This window comes from Anopheles maculipalpis, chromosome 2RL (genome assembly GCF_943734695.1).
Source record: "Anopheles maculipalpis chromosome 2RL, idAnoMacuDA_375_x, whole genome shotgun sequence".
Taxonomy (NCBI): domain Eukaryota; kingdom Metazoa; phylum Arthropoda; class Insecta; order Diptera; family Culicidae; genus Anopheles; species Anopheles maculipalpis.
In genome coordinates this window covers 42,858,274-42,871,561 of record NC_064871.1, presented here as the reverse complement: position 1 = coordinate 42,871,561, position 13,288 = coordinate 42,858,274, and the positions used below count along the sequence as shown (strand labels likewise).

At 42.1% G+C, this 13,288-nt stretch overlaps 1 protein-coding gene and 4 non-coding genes across 6 annotated transcripts in view; 2 read left to right on the top strand and 3 right to left on the bottom strand.

Annotated features, from left to right (window-relative positions):
• The window catches only part of LOC126556944 (hypoxia up-regulated protein 1), a 284,918-nt gene that overhangs the window by 72,785 nt on the left and 198,845 nt on the right, over positions 1–13,288 (top strand). The window lies entirely within an intron of this gene.
• Trnat-agu (transfer RNA threonine (anticodon AGU)) lies at positions 3,737–3,810 on the bottom strand. The gene has a single exon. It is a non-coding gene; the product is annotated as a tRNA-Thr (tRNA).
• On the top strand, positions 4,571–4,644 carry Trnat-agu (transfer RNA threonine (anticodon AGU)). Its single transcript has one exon. It is a non-coding gene; the product is annotated as a tRNA-Thr (tRNA).
• Trnat-agu (transfer RNA threonine (anticodon AGU)) lies at positions 5,549–5,622 on the bottom strand. Its single transcript has one exon. It is a non-coding gene; the product is annotated as a tRNA-Thr (tRNA).
• Positions 6,493–6,574, bottom strand: Trnas-uga (transfer RNA serine (anticodon UGA)). Its single transcript has one exon. It is a non-coding gene; the product is annotated as a tRNA-Ser (tRNA).

Here is a 13,288-nt window from a genome sequence, read left to right as displayed (position 1 = left end):
GCATCGCCTACAGTAACACCTGTTGTACTGTGCGTGAGGATGGTTAATTGCGCAGCGACAGTTTGTGGCCGGGAGCTGCGCTGTCCACACACCATCTCATAAAAGTCTCAGAACAGAACCAAAGGTTGCACCAGATGGTAGAAGAAGTCAGTGTCCGCGTCTCTTTGAAGTTTTGAACCAAAATCTTGGACAAATCATCCTGCATGTCATCATGCAGCAGGTGCTGCATGCGATCGATGTGTCCTGGATTGTGAGTTGTGGCTGGCCGGGCTCATTTTCTTGCGGCTACTGCCCGAAAAATTTGGATTGTTCTTGCATCGAGAGATCGATAGCACATTAAATGGTTGAGCCGCAAAATGAGAACGTGACATGTGTGGTAACATGTGTGTCAAGAAAAAGGTAGCCAACACATCTTCTTAATGCCCGTATTCGGATTAAAAGGGGAAGGATTTATGGGCATCCATGTATACCCAGTTCACTGTTGGTATCCGGTAAAGCGTGCCTTTATGGAGGTTTGTTGCACACACCCGAACGGATCTACATCCGAGTCCATTTCGGGCGTAACCCTTACGCTTTGATCCCTCTTGGTTTTCCCACTTGCGCACAACACTATACACCGGGTGTCATTCAACCAGTTTAATGGTAGGGTAGTTTACAGGTGCTTTGTGTCCTTTTCATCTCAATCGTCCAATTCCCGACATTTGGGACTGAAGCGTCTCTCAAACCCTTACAACTTCCCCTACCAGTACTGATTAGTGATGTGTCTCTTTTTAGGTGATATTTCGCATGCTGTAACCCATTTAGTACCGAGGTTGCCAGCGGTTGTGGTTGGCAAGGTTGGCCGAAAACAAAAATCTGCTTTATTGTGGGTAACTACACCTTAGGTTGATTAAGATAGCTTTCCCTTTTTCCTTCGTTGATTTTCTGCCTTTAGAAGAGTGTAGTTTTATGAAGTTTCATCCTCTTTGTGAGCAGTACAATGCAATTGACGCCGGACAATAGGAAATCACCCACTCGGGCAGGGTTGAAAAATGCCGATACAGACGATTTACACTTGAGCCAAGAAAATGGGCACGAATCTCTCGGTACGATGTGTCCTTAACGAGGTGACGGGACGGGATAAAAAAGGGATCTTCTTTTTTATTTGCTGCTGGTGCATTAAAGTGCGTTGTTTGTTGGGGTTTGTTTGTTAAATTTGATTGTTTGATTCCACGGCTGGATTCGTCCTACAGTGGGCGAACTCTTTTAAGCAATAACGTTCCGGGGCGCTCCTCGATGCTTTGTGTGATTGTTTTTTTTTTTTTCAAAATATTCGGCTAAGCGTCTTCTGTTTCTTTATTGATACATTCGAATTTTGTATTACAAAGATGCATATAGTAATGAGTTAGTTGATCTACAACTTTTTGTTTGAAGCTTTTTTGTTTTTAGCATCAGTCAGTCTAAAGCAGCAGTCCTAAAGAATTGAAACGCAGCTCTATGTCAAAAGTTATTATTTTGCGAAACCGATTCACTTGACTGATATGTTAAAGCATAACTAATGCAACAAAAGGCTCGATTGGCGTTGGTTTATTCGAATAGAATTTAGCGAACAGGTTATAGTTAGTAACCAAAACTTTACAGCCTGTTTGATGTCGGTCTCCAAGGATAGAGGAAATTTCCGGCATGACCTAGTAGTTGTTAAGCAAAGAAGAAAAATTGGTTGGTGGACTAGTAATAAGACATTAGGTGACAACTGCGGTTGTTGACATTTATCTAGAAAACCATTCTAGTTGTGTCATTTTTTTATTACAAGCGGGCCCCGCTTTAAGTCGCAATCTACGGTTACATGTACATAACCATATTATTCCTCAAATGCTCTCCCACGCATATACTGCACTGATTCTGATAGAGGTGATGGTGATAATTAAAACAATTTAACTGGTAACTATTTCGTGAATTTAATATTACCGAATCCTTCTCCGAATTCCTAAGAGGTAGAACACCTTAGCTGCCAGTTGCATACCTCTTTCTAATTGTTAAATGTTAACCAAACAAAGCTTTTCTATTCTCTATTCTATCAATATTTTCAAGAGCGCCGTTAGTTTCTGCTCGTTCTGGGTGATTTGTTGCTTTTTAGGCATGTACTGATTCGAACTGATGAAATGATTGTAAAGGACTTCATAATATCTCCAATAACGTGTATAGTATTCCGTTGTTAGTTGAAGATATGAATGCATTAATATTCAAATCGCACCTCATGTGACTGGTGTTGTGAATAACAAACAAATCTTATTTCAAAATCCAACCACATCCTTTCTGCATGGTGGAACAGTTTTGGAACGACCCATCTATGTAATTGACATCATTTCAACGAAAATGATCAACCAGACGGAGAAGGACTGAGAGAATGAACTCAACACAACAGGTGCACTAAAGTTTGGTGGATACGTGAGAGCTGTTGTACGCCATGTCCCTTGATTCTGCAGCATGTCTCCTCACTGGCACAGCTTCCCCAGGCTCGTGTTACTTGTATCGTTGTCGTTGCAGTCGGATGAAACTTTGGAGGATCGTTGGCTCTTCCAAAATCTTCGTCTCCCACCAGCGCAGCACATGACGCATTCGCGTCCTGCATTTTGTTCGTCCGTTCCATCGGAAGTGAAGCATCTTCTCGCTGTGAATGTCTCTGACTTGCTCCACGGGCATACGCCCCGGTCCGTCCCAGTATCTTGACTTGTGTGTTTGTGCTTTGGCCTGGTTCGGGAGGGTGGGTTTCAGGTTGTGTGTGATGTGTCTGGTTTGTTCACCCGTACATAGTCCGCGAAACCGAATCATCCAAACTCGGCAAGACCTGTTTCCGACGCACGATCTCTCGTTTCAAAGCGTCTACAGAACCACCCGGCAACATCCTGCACTTTTCAGCGTTCCTTCTTTCGAGCACGTTGGTGCTGATGGTTGTGCTTTGGGTAAAAGTTCTGTCGAGCTTTTTCTTGTTCTTCGTTTGGTTGTTATGGAGCCTTGCGTCAACCGTTGCTTGACCTTCTCAACCGGCAGACGACGGTTTGCTGCGGGATGAAATAAATTGGAAAAAGAGAAGTTCCTTCAAAACTCTCTAACCTGGACCCGAGTGGGAAAAAGCAAGGATGGATTGTTGGAGCAAATGAGTAGAGTGAAGGAAAAAGGGTTTTCGTTATTTTGCTTTTGTTGGTGCATGCCCAGCATGCCGCAGATATTGGTGAACACATGAACCAAGGTAAGGTTGGTGGTGTAGCGCACGATGCGGTCGTAGCAGTTGGAAATTTTTCTAGGTTATGGGTGTTACTGTCCTACGCTAAGTTTGCTTGCAGTGGCCTTTTTCACGACCTCTCTTCAAGAGTGTGTGATTAAAAGCAACCAACATTAAGAAAAACAAGTACCAAGATAGAAAGCAAGAAGGAGAAGGTATGATAGATATAGAAGCATAGGTCGCAGACGGTTAAAAAGGATATATTCTGTGTCACGAACGGTGTTTAACCCGAGTTTTGTGGCAACAAGTTGGATCAATATTATTGAATTAATTTTTTGGCGTTGCACTCGGCGAGAACATGTTGTGCAAGATCAAGGCTGACTAACTGTGGTTGAATGTTGGAAAATGTTTTACTAGAAAGATGTAAAAATTAAGATCCAAAATTCGAAATTTTACACGAAACCGAACTGTTACTAAAAAGAAAAAAGAATTTCCATCCGTTCTATCTCTGAGAGAGTTGTGTTGGGGATGTGTAGGCTCCGGCGAGATTCGAACTCACGATCTCCTGTTTACTAGACAGGCGCTTTAACCAACTAAGCCACGGCGCCAGTTGTGTGCAGGGGCTGGTTAACATGGTATTTCATATCGCTGCACAGACTAGTGGGCCGTAAGAAATGTATTGTTATTTTGAGTTTTATAAAAAAGGAATTGATCTCGAAAAAAGAGAATCATTCGGCAATCAAAACGGATCAAGATACCCTGGTGCAAAAGCAATCCATTGTGAAAATTAAATCATCAATGAAGCTATGCTGCATGTTGTAGGCTAAGTTACGTCGTTCTACTGTATGACGAGGTGTTTGTCATTGCTTTCCTTTGAAGTTCCACGTAAAATGAAGTCAATTATACAAACATTACAGAATTATACCTGTAATGCAATATGGTTTGAAACGTGTAAGCTTTAAAACAATGCGACGCTTTTACATTTCATCTTATTTCTTTAAGAAAGGCCTGTCCGTGTTGCGTACATGCTCATTTAACAGTATTGAGTTTCAAGACGCTCGATTGGATAGAAATTCAGCAGTTTTCTGTTGTTTAAAGTTGAACGTAAATGTCCCAGCATGATGAAATGAAACAGATAGGCGGAACAATACCAAAGATTGTTTTCATTTCGTTAGAACGGCCTGGCCGTGTTGCTTAGTAAAATAACATTTGAGTGTTTTAAATTGATGGAATAATCGCATCTAATATATTTTTAAGGCGAAATGGTACAAATTCGTATGTTGGAGGGCTGTATAGATGAACAGAATAAATGGTGTATGTCGAATTGACAGAGTTAGTATAGAGCAATGTGAAGCGTGTAGGGTGTATGGCGCCGTGGCTTAGTTGGTTAAAGCGCCTGTCTAGTAAACAGGAGATCGTGAGTTCGAATCTCGCCGGAGCCTATGGTGGTTGGGAGGAGTCCTTCTCTCACCATCAGTTGTTAAAGTTTTTTTGCTTTAGAGCTAGATCGTTTATCCAATGCAGGCTTATTCAACCATCGCTTGTTTCTGTTATAAAATGCAGCGAGTTAACTTTTTATTGTTCTTACAAGTACATGAAACCATTTTTAAGTTTTCCTCAAATTGAGTTGTCTCTAAGTAACATCTTGGAAAGTTGATGATTATTATTTAATCCATACCTATAATATATTCATTCATTCTTCATTCTATGTTACTTATAAAGTTTCGCTCACAATAGACCATGCTGATGTTTCAAGCTAAACCAAGCAAGCAATATTTGTCAGATTTTATGAGGGAGCTGCCAAAATCCTTTGTTTTAGCAATGGTTTAAGGAGATATGAATAAATAGATATATTACTCACGAATGTAATAAAAGTTGATGGTCGGCTTTTGTCAACAGGTTGACAATATTTTAGGTAGATAAATATTTAGCGTCCATATAAGTTGTAGGACGATTGATGGACGGGTAGTTCAGTAGCGAATACCTATTCCGTAAGTATGCTAGAAGAACACCCATACAACTCATAGCATGTTGTATGGGTATAATATCGAATATAATTAAATTATCCAGCACAAATAAGTACCAACTGCCTACATCTAGAGTAAGATGTGATAAAAAATTTCACCCTCCGATTGACTGAGAATAAGTAGATATCCACTTAAACTGTCAAAAAAAATAAGAAGGTTGCTATAGAAACTTAAGTCGAAGTAGTTTAAAAATACAAATGATATTTACGTGGAAGATAACATTATTTCATTTCAACATGGAATAGCGCGTTCACATGTATCTTCCTAGGTAGCAAAATCGTAAAAAATTCTCTCGAGTGTTGATCTATTTAACACCCTTAGGCTCCGGCGAGATTCGAACTCACGATCTCCTGTTTACTAGACAGGCGCTTTAACCAACTAAGCCACGGCGCCTTGCGTGAGTGTGCGTGCTTAACCATTTACAATACGAGAGGGTACGACTGCCAACTGTACGTATGGAATAATGCTTTCTAGCCACACGCATACCACCATTTTGCACTGAAGGGAGCATTCTGTGCGCCCTCGTCTCGCTCGGTATGCGTTTAACATACCGCAGTAAAATGGTCTCTTATGAATATTGGTTTACCCAATGGAACTTCATTATGATGCCGCCTGCTTATACTCCGTTACAAGCGGTAATTCGTAATTCGTTTGGCACAGGGAATATGATGCCATTCAATAAAGCAAATAAGCTCCATTTGGCTCCTCTAATCAACCATTGTTGCCTTAGTACGTGTAGAGAATGTTAGCAAAGCGGAGGGGACTGTCGTCTGTCCAGATTAAATTAAAGCACTGTCCATGAATACTTAAAACTATGTATAGGATAGAAATAAAATGTTTGCTAGTTTGATGGCGGTGCCATCGTTTGCACATTGTATACGTGTGTGTGCGTGTGTGTGCATGCCAAAAATCGATTACTGAGTTTGGATGGTAATGAGGAGGCTAGATTGGTAATCTTTGACGAGAGGGGCACGTAATGAACATAAATAACTTCATATGAAAGCAAAACTGGAATGAGCTGAACACTTGATTTTCTTTGTTTTGCGCAGTAAATGTGTAATATAGCTGAAGCATGTTTAATAAGGGATTGAGGTGGATTAAATTAAGAGACTAAAGTGTTTTACAATACCTTTGAAATTTAGGCAAACAACTGTCTTAACTTGTAAAAAAAAACACCTGCCATGCATGGGATGATGAACGAATGCGTCCAAGTGAGTTTTGTTTCACTCTGCATTAGTATAAGAAGTCAAAAAAGAGGTGGTTCGCTGTAGACAGGATTCGAACCTGTGCGGGTAGAACCCAATGGATTTCAAGTCCATCTCCTTAACCGCTCGGACACCACAGCAGATGAGGTGATGGGTTCTAAATGCACGATAAGAACTCAGCGCACTCTCGTTGTACTCACTCACTATGTCAATTCTCTCACCAACAACTACTACGCATCACCACCGCACGTGGCCCGCAACCAGAGGCGTGTAGCGGTGTAGCGTAAAATTAATTTCAAGCGTGCTTGAATGCTTTTCCTCCCGTTTTCATCACCCACTTGTCTCTCTTCCATCTCATCACTGCTATACCGCGCGTTTAGTAGGCGTTGAAGGGGGAATAATATCGCGGGAAAAAAGGTCACCTCGCCGTAAAGTTACGCGACAAATAGGATGACACATGCGGCGCGAGGCTAACGAAAACCGGTCGCGGGTAACGACCGGGAAGTGTTCGTGTGTGTGTGCGTGTGCGGAGGCAAATGTTAATTTTCCGTCATGGTAAAGGAGCAGCAGCAGCGATTGGTGAGGACTGGAGAGAAACGTTTATCGTTTTTCAGTCCATCCCTAATTGATTGAGTATGCGTCCGATTTGAACGCGCGCGCGGGAAAATGATAAAGTGTAGCGATCCGGGGTGGTTGTTTTGGGTGAGTGGAGCTTGGAAAGAAGTATATCAGAGAACCGTAATTATGCGCTTCTCTCTCGACCATTTGTTTGTTTCTTCGTTAACATCCTCCATCCGTCGCAGCAATGGCTTCTTAGAAATCTTTATCCGTTATCGGTGTATCATCTTGAGCCTATTTTGATCGATTTCTCTTCGCTGTGGTGATTTAGAAGATGTTTGGGAATTATTCGTTTAAACATGAATGAGATAATATATTCGAAAAGATTTTGACCAAACTTTGTTTAATTATCAAAACCAAAGCATAAATTCTAATGCATTTTGATTGATTTTATTCGGCTCTGGTGAACGCCGCTTTAACGCTACATTAGGCTCGTCGCATTTTTGTTGTATGTGAAGAAACGGTCTCAACCTTCCACCATCACTAAACCACGGTCGTTGACGAACACGATTGTATGTAATTTATTCGCTTCTCCGTTGGAGCTCTTATTATTAGGTTTTTTTTCTTCTTACTGTGCGAGCCAGCACAATAATTTGTCTTCGTTTCCAGTGCGCGGTTGTGGACAAACATCGAAACAACGACGACTCGGTGACGATTTTTATAGCGCTCATAAACATAACCACGAACCGAACATGGCGCTATCAAGAAGAGTCGCGATCGCGCGTGTGTTCCCGCAACACACATGCGTAAGTGCACCACGTTACGCCATGAGAGGGAACAAACACGAACGAACGACACAGCAAGATTAATGCTTCCTCTATGGCCCAGCTCTTGTTTCCCCTTTTTCACGGAACAAACCAAAACGAAAAGGGTCGATCACATTCGATACTGCTTCGATTTTTCCGTGTCATTTTTCTTATTTCGGCTCATTTGCATCTTCACGGCGGTGCAGTCGTGCCCTCGGTGAAGGTACGAAGATGGTGCACAAATGTGCATTTGTTTTTGTGTTTGCTCTTCCGATACGTTTCAACGGGCGGTTCAAACGAAGAACACATCCTGTCACTGTCAGACGAAAAAACGAAACGGAAACGTAGACGAAATGTTCTAAACTGACCCAAAAAGGTCAATGTCGAGGGCATAACGCGGTGGTGGCAGAGTGACATGTACTTACCGCTTTGTGTTAGTCGCTTCCAAGCGCACAATCGTTTCCTGTGCTTTGGGTAACGATAAACACGGGCCCGGAAGTATAAAGACATCTTTTTAATTCGGTTTTCTTTTTGTATAATCAATCGGTCCTCTGGTAAAAATTCTATTAATGTTTCAATGAAAAATGAGAAAGACGAAATTTTTGTTTTATTTTTTAAACTACTGGATAAAAAAAGGAAAAAAAAGTACATTGAAAAGAGAAACAAAAAAACACTTAAGATATAAATAAGTTCTGACAATACGGCACAGGACCGTCATTATTAATTATAAATAAATAAATAAATAAATAAATATAAATAAGTTCTCATAGAAAGGTTGAGGAAAATATTTAATAACTCCCCAAAATCTTAAACAAATTCAACCGAGCATACCCGGAATAAGAAAGGAAGAATAAGGAGGAAATGCCTTATTGATAATGTTCATTGTTTCAATCATAACAAGCAATGGTGACAATACGACATTGTACAGATATAGACCTAAGCAACAAACTTCGTCTCATCAAGCGCAACACCGCTTCATGGGAAGATACCGAATCCAGTCACATCCACTCTGCAGCTTCTGTGGCGTTGGCATCACCGTCCACCACATCCTCACCGATTGCCATAGATACACGACACACCGAACCACCTGCCTACTAGACACTGATTACGCGACAATCCTATCACCCGACAAAACTTCATCAGAACCGCCTTCTTAGATTTTTACGCATCAGTCATTTATACAGAGAAATTTAAGCAATAATTTTAACTTATCCATTATCATATGCTGCGACCCAGTGGTGCAGGCGACAGCGGCGCCGGTCTTCAAACGGCAGGATCGGGGTTCAAATCCCATCCGGACCCGACCGGTCTCCCCGTAGTGTGAGGCCTGACTTATCAAATACGTGGTATCGGCAGTCTTGAAAGCCATTTTCGATGGCCGGCATGACCTCTAAAGGTCGTTAAGCCAATAAGAAGAAGAAGAAGATTATAATATGCCATAATCGCAACAGTGTTCCATAATACTTAAGCCACACCTGCAATAGTTTTGTATTAGATTTATACCACTTACTTATACAGTAGCGAGGCGAATTTAGTCTCTAAGACGCGCAAAGCCTCTATAAAGAAACGACAAAAAATATCAACAGCATCAAAATTAACTCATTCGCAAAGTTAAGAAAATCTTTATTTCTTCAAACGAAGAAATTGTCCTTTTTTCAACTTAAGTACTTCCCCACTTGCCAATTTTTGATGGGAAAATGCTACATACAAAACAACAACCCAGCAGTAAGTCTAAACTACAATCAAAATATCGTCAAAGTTGGAAAGAAAATTTCTCTCTTCCCTAACAAACAAAGGTACCAGAAAAATAAGGAACCCGGAAGACCCATTCCCGGATGCTTTGCAATGATGATTCCTTTTTATGTGTATGTCTCCACCAGCCCTCTTATATATCCGTCGTCCATCCAAAAGGGAATCCCATTGCGCGTTGTTTGTTCATTGATTTTCTTTTCACCTCTGGCTCACATGCCTTTTTCCCTCGCTTCGGTGATGTTCTGGAGTGGTGCCCATCATGTTAGGGAGAAAAAAAAACCTTTGCTTCAGATCCGAATCTTTCTCATCCTTTTGATACACTCTCCCTATTTGCTGCGTTCTCTCACTCTAGCTGCTCCCCAGCTTTTGCTAGCTCATTTTCCAAGGGTTAGGAATTTCGGAATATTCATCCTGTCCAATCGCTTATGATACACGACCGTACCGAACCTACCGCTTTGATACAATCTTGGTTTTGCGTTTGTCGAAATCAACCGAGGCGTATATTTTTTCCCAGCAACAGCGCGCGCGGACACACACCAACCGAACCGAAGTTCGCTTTGATTGTCGGTCGTGTGTGTGTGTGTGTGATTTTTTTGCTGTCTGTTTTCCTCCCCATTGGCAAGCTCAACATGCAAATTTCATCACGACAAAAGGGTACTTTTGTCACAGTAAGGGGGTAAAAAAAACAACAAAATACAAACTGAAGCAGCTAAATAAGGCTAGCATTACATCCTTGTGCACGAAAACTGCCGTTCAGCTACGGAATGGCGTCGAAGACAACTTCAACAGCAACTTGTACAACCCTCCCGGCAGCAGATTCGGAGTGTCCAACATCCGGAAATAAGACCCACGACGTAGGGAGATTCCTTGAAGTAATTGTGTGCGTACTTTTTTTTTTTTTTAGGGTTGCTCTTTCCGATTCTTTCAGTCAAAATAAAATTACAAATTATAGCATAAGCAACAGACAATGGAGCGGGAAACAACTAGACAGACGTGTTATTACGCTGGAACTCACTACCGACATCCATTTCCGACACAGCATTGTGGGATGAATGACTATAAAGAGACACAGCGAGAGAAAAGAGTGGAGGCGAAATCGAAAGGCCAAAATCGACGTAACAAATTACGCTTCCCCTACTCGCTCAAAGCAAACAAAAGCAAGTGCCATAAGTTTAAAAGGATACATCATTTCCTACTGCTTTTCCTTGCCCAACTCAAGGAATGAAATCTGTTGCCAAATTCCAATGTGTAAAGAGGGTGTGGGGTTGGTGTGTGAGATAATATCCTCAGAATTGGCAGAAGGCGCGCAACAATCCACCCAAGCTACACTGCTAATGTCAGCTAAACCTATCATTTTTATGTCGCTTCCTTCCTTCCTTGTGTTGTAAGGAGGGTAAGGATGGATGATAAGTATGTTTTTCTCGAAACAAGATTATCATCAGTCTCATCCGTACGCTAGTTTGCTCATGATGGAGCAGTAGCAGTATGACCTCGCACGAACTGTTGCCCATTTTTGCTATTTAGTTTGGGCTGTGTACATACAGGACACAACCACTGTTTGTAATGTCTCAGTGCACTGTAAGATGATAAAATCTTTTTCACTATAGTTCTGTTAAAAAAGGGAGCAAAATTCTATAAAATCAAACCAAAACCAACAGAAGTACGAAATATCTCAAGGCTTCACCGGACGAGGCGGAAAAAAAATCACCAACCCCGACCCGGATACTTCGACGATCGCAATTCAGGTGGAAAGTGGAAAATGCTTATCAAATGCTTTCGCTTCGTCTAGCCGCCTCGAACTAATCGTTAAACGGCTTGTCAAACTCAGTGTTTTTCCCCAGTTTGGCCGATTCTTCGGTAGCGCAAGGGAAAAGCTATCCGGCTTTGCTATTTTCATACCGGCCTGATTGGGATCAGGCCGCAAGCAGACGACGCCGGGTGAATAAGGTGAACCATATTGAACATCGTAGCATTCGATACAGCTGCAGTGTAGAGGTGGCCCAGAAACAGGGGCTTAGACGATACCTTTCAACTGCCTTTCAGCAGCACACATTCAGCGTGATTGTTTTGCTTTAAAAATCAGAAGAGTATGTTGAAAAGTATGGTAGTGAAAATAAATATTCCATTGTTATTCGTCCTTGGTAACACAGTGAATCGCTCGAAACCTTATCTCCCAATAAAGCCCTTTTAGTAATCAATTAAATAATATTGATTAAGTGATTTGAATGTTAGTTCAATTGCTTTCAACGATCAGCACGGGAAAGCAATAAAAGAGCTGCCAAATAAAACGATCCAACGATAATCTGAGCAGCCTCATTTGCACACAAACGCCGTAAGGAACCCTAATCTATGAGTCAATAAATAGCTTGTTCCGACTGCGTTTCAATAATTAGCAAACACTGGTGTGCCCCGGTTGTGATGATCGGATGGGGTTAGCAAATAAAAGTGATATCATATCAGACGCTACATGAAGCAATCCTTCGTCGAAAGCAGCCAATTGCCAGCCAATTCCAGACTCTTTCATAATCCTTGCACATCCTTGCGTTGTAACAAAAGCTATCCTATTTCTTCCGCTAGAAACTCCGGCATATAGATACATAGCCAAATACACATACACATTCATATTATCGTCATCATCATGACGAGTAGTTTGTGATTACTTCGACACTGGGAGGCATATACGCAACACACACACCCCCCCACCCAGTGGGTTGTCTTTTTCACCCTTCCTGACGCTTTCCCAACAACGACAAAATAAAATGGATCTCCTTCTACCCCTCGACATGACTCGCTTTCTCTTTGCTGGGCTTCCTTGTTCCTTGTCACCAGTCTAGGCTCGGCAGTGTGATTGCTGCCAATCCCGACGCACACACATCTCTATAGGACAACGAAGCGAACTCGGCACTTCCTGTGGGAAATTGTGGCACACAAACACATAAGTTTTAGTTGCGTTTCGGTCCGCTCTCCTAGCTTTGGAGGCCTTTGTCACCGTTGGGTTAGCGTCTCGTAGCCGACGAGAGGCGTTTGCTGCCGTTCGTTGCCAAGAGTTTAAATCACCACCTCCGCCCTCACAGTGCTGTCTTCGGGCGTCCTTCGTCCTTTGTTCTGGTTGGTATTGCGCACTGGTGGTGCACCGGTACAGTGGCGGATACGGATGTTATCGATTTATTCACTTTATATATTATATATATTATAATTTTATTCACTTAATCATTTACCTATAATTTGTCTTTATTTAAAGATTTCCAGAATCGAACAAAAATATCTTTTTAAAGATATCATCCCATTTAAGGCGTTCTCTTAGCAGAGAGAACAAATAAAATCGCCACGCACTGTGTTCATGCTCGGGCAATCTTTGCCGATTCGTAAGGTCTGCGCCCCACTCATTCGAGGAAAAACTGACGGTTGAAGCTCTACGACACAGCAACGTCCACCATCCTTTGCTACCAGCTTTATCGTAGATGGGGGAGGAGGGCGCTTGAAGTTTGGCGCGTCGGAAGAGCCGGTTGTTACTCCAAGTTTTCCATTTTCCTCGTAATAGCACAAACTCTCTCCCCCTTTTTCTCTCCCCCCCGCCCCCACCGAGCCACTCGCCCTAAAGCTCTTAAACATGGCTACCATCACCATCATTGACATTCTGTTGCGTCGTCGCCATCGTCCGCTATCGTTGGGTGCTTTCCCGTCGGGATGTATGCTGCTGCACTCCGTAGGTGGCGGTTCAATGGGTGATGGGTTGTG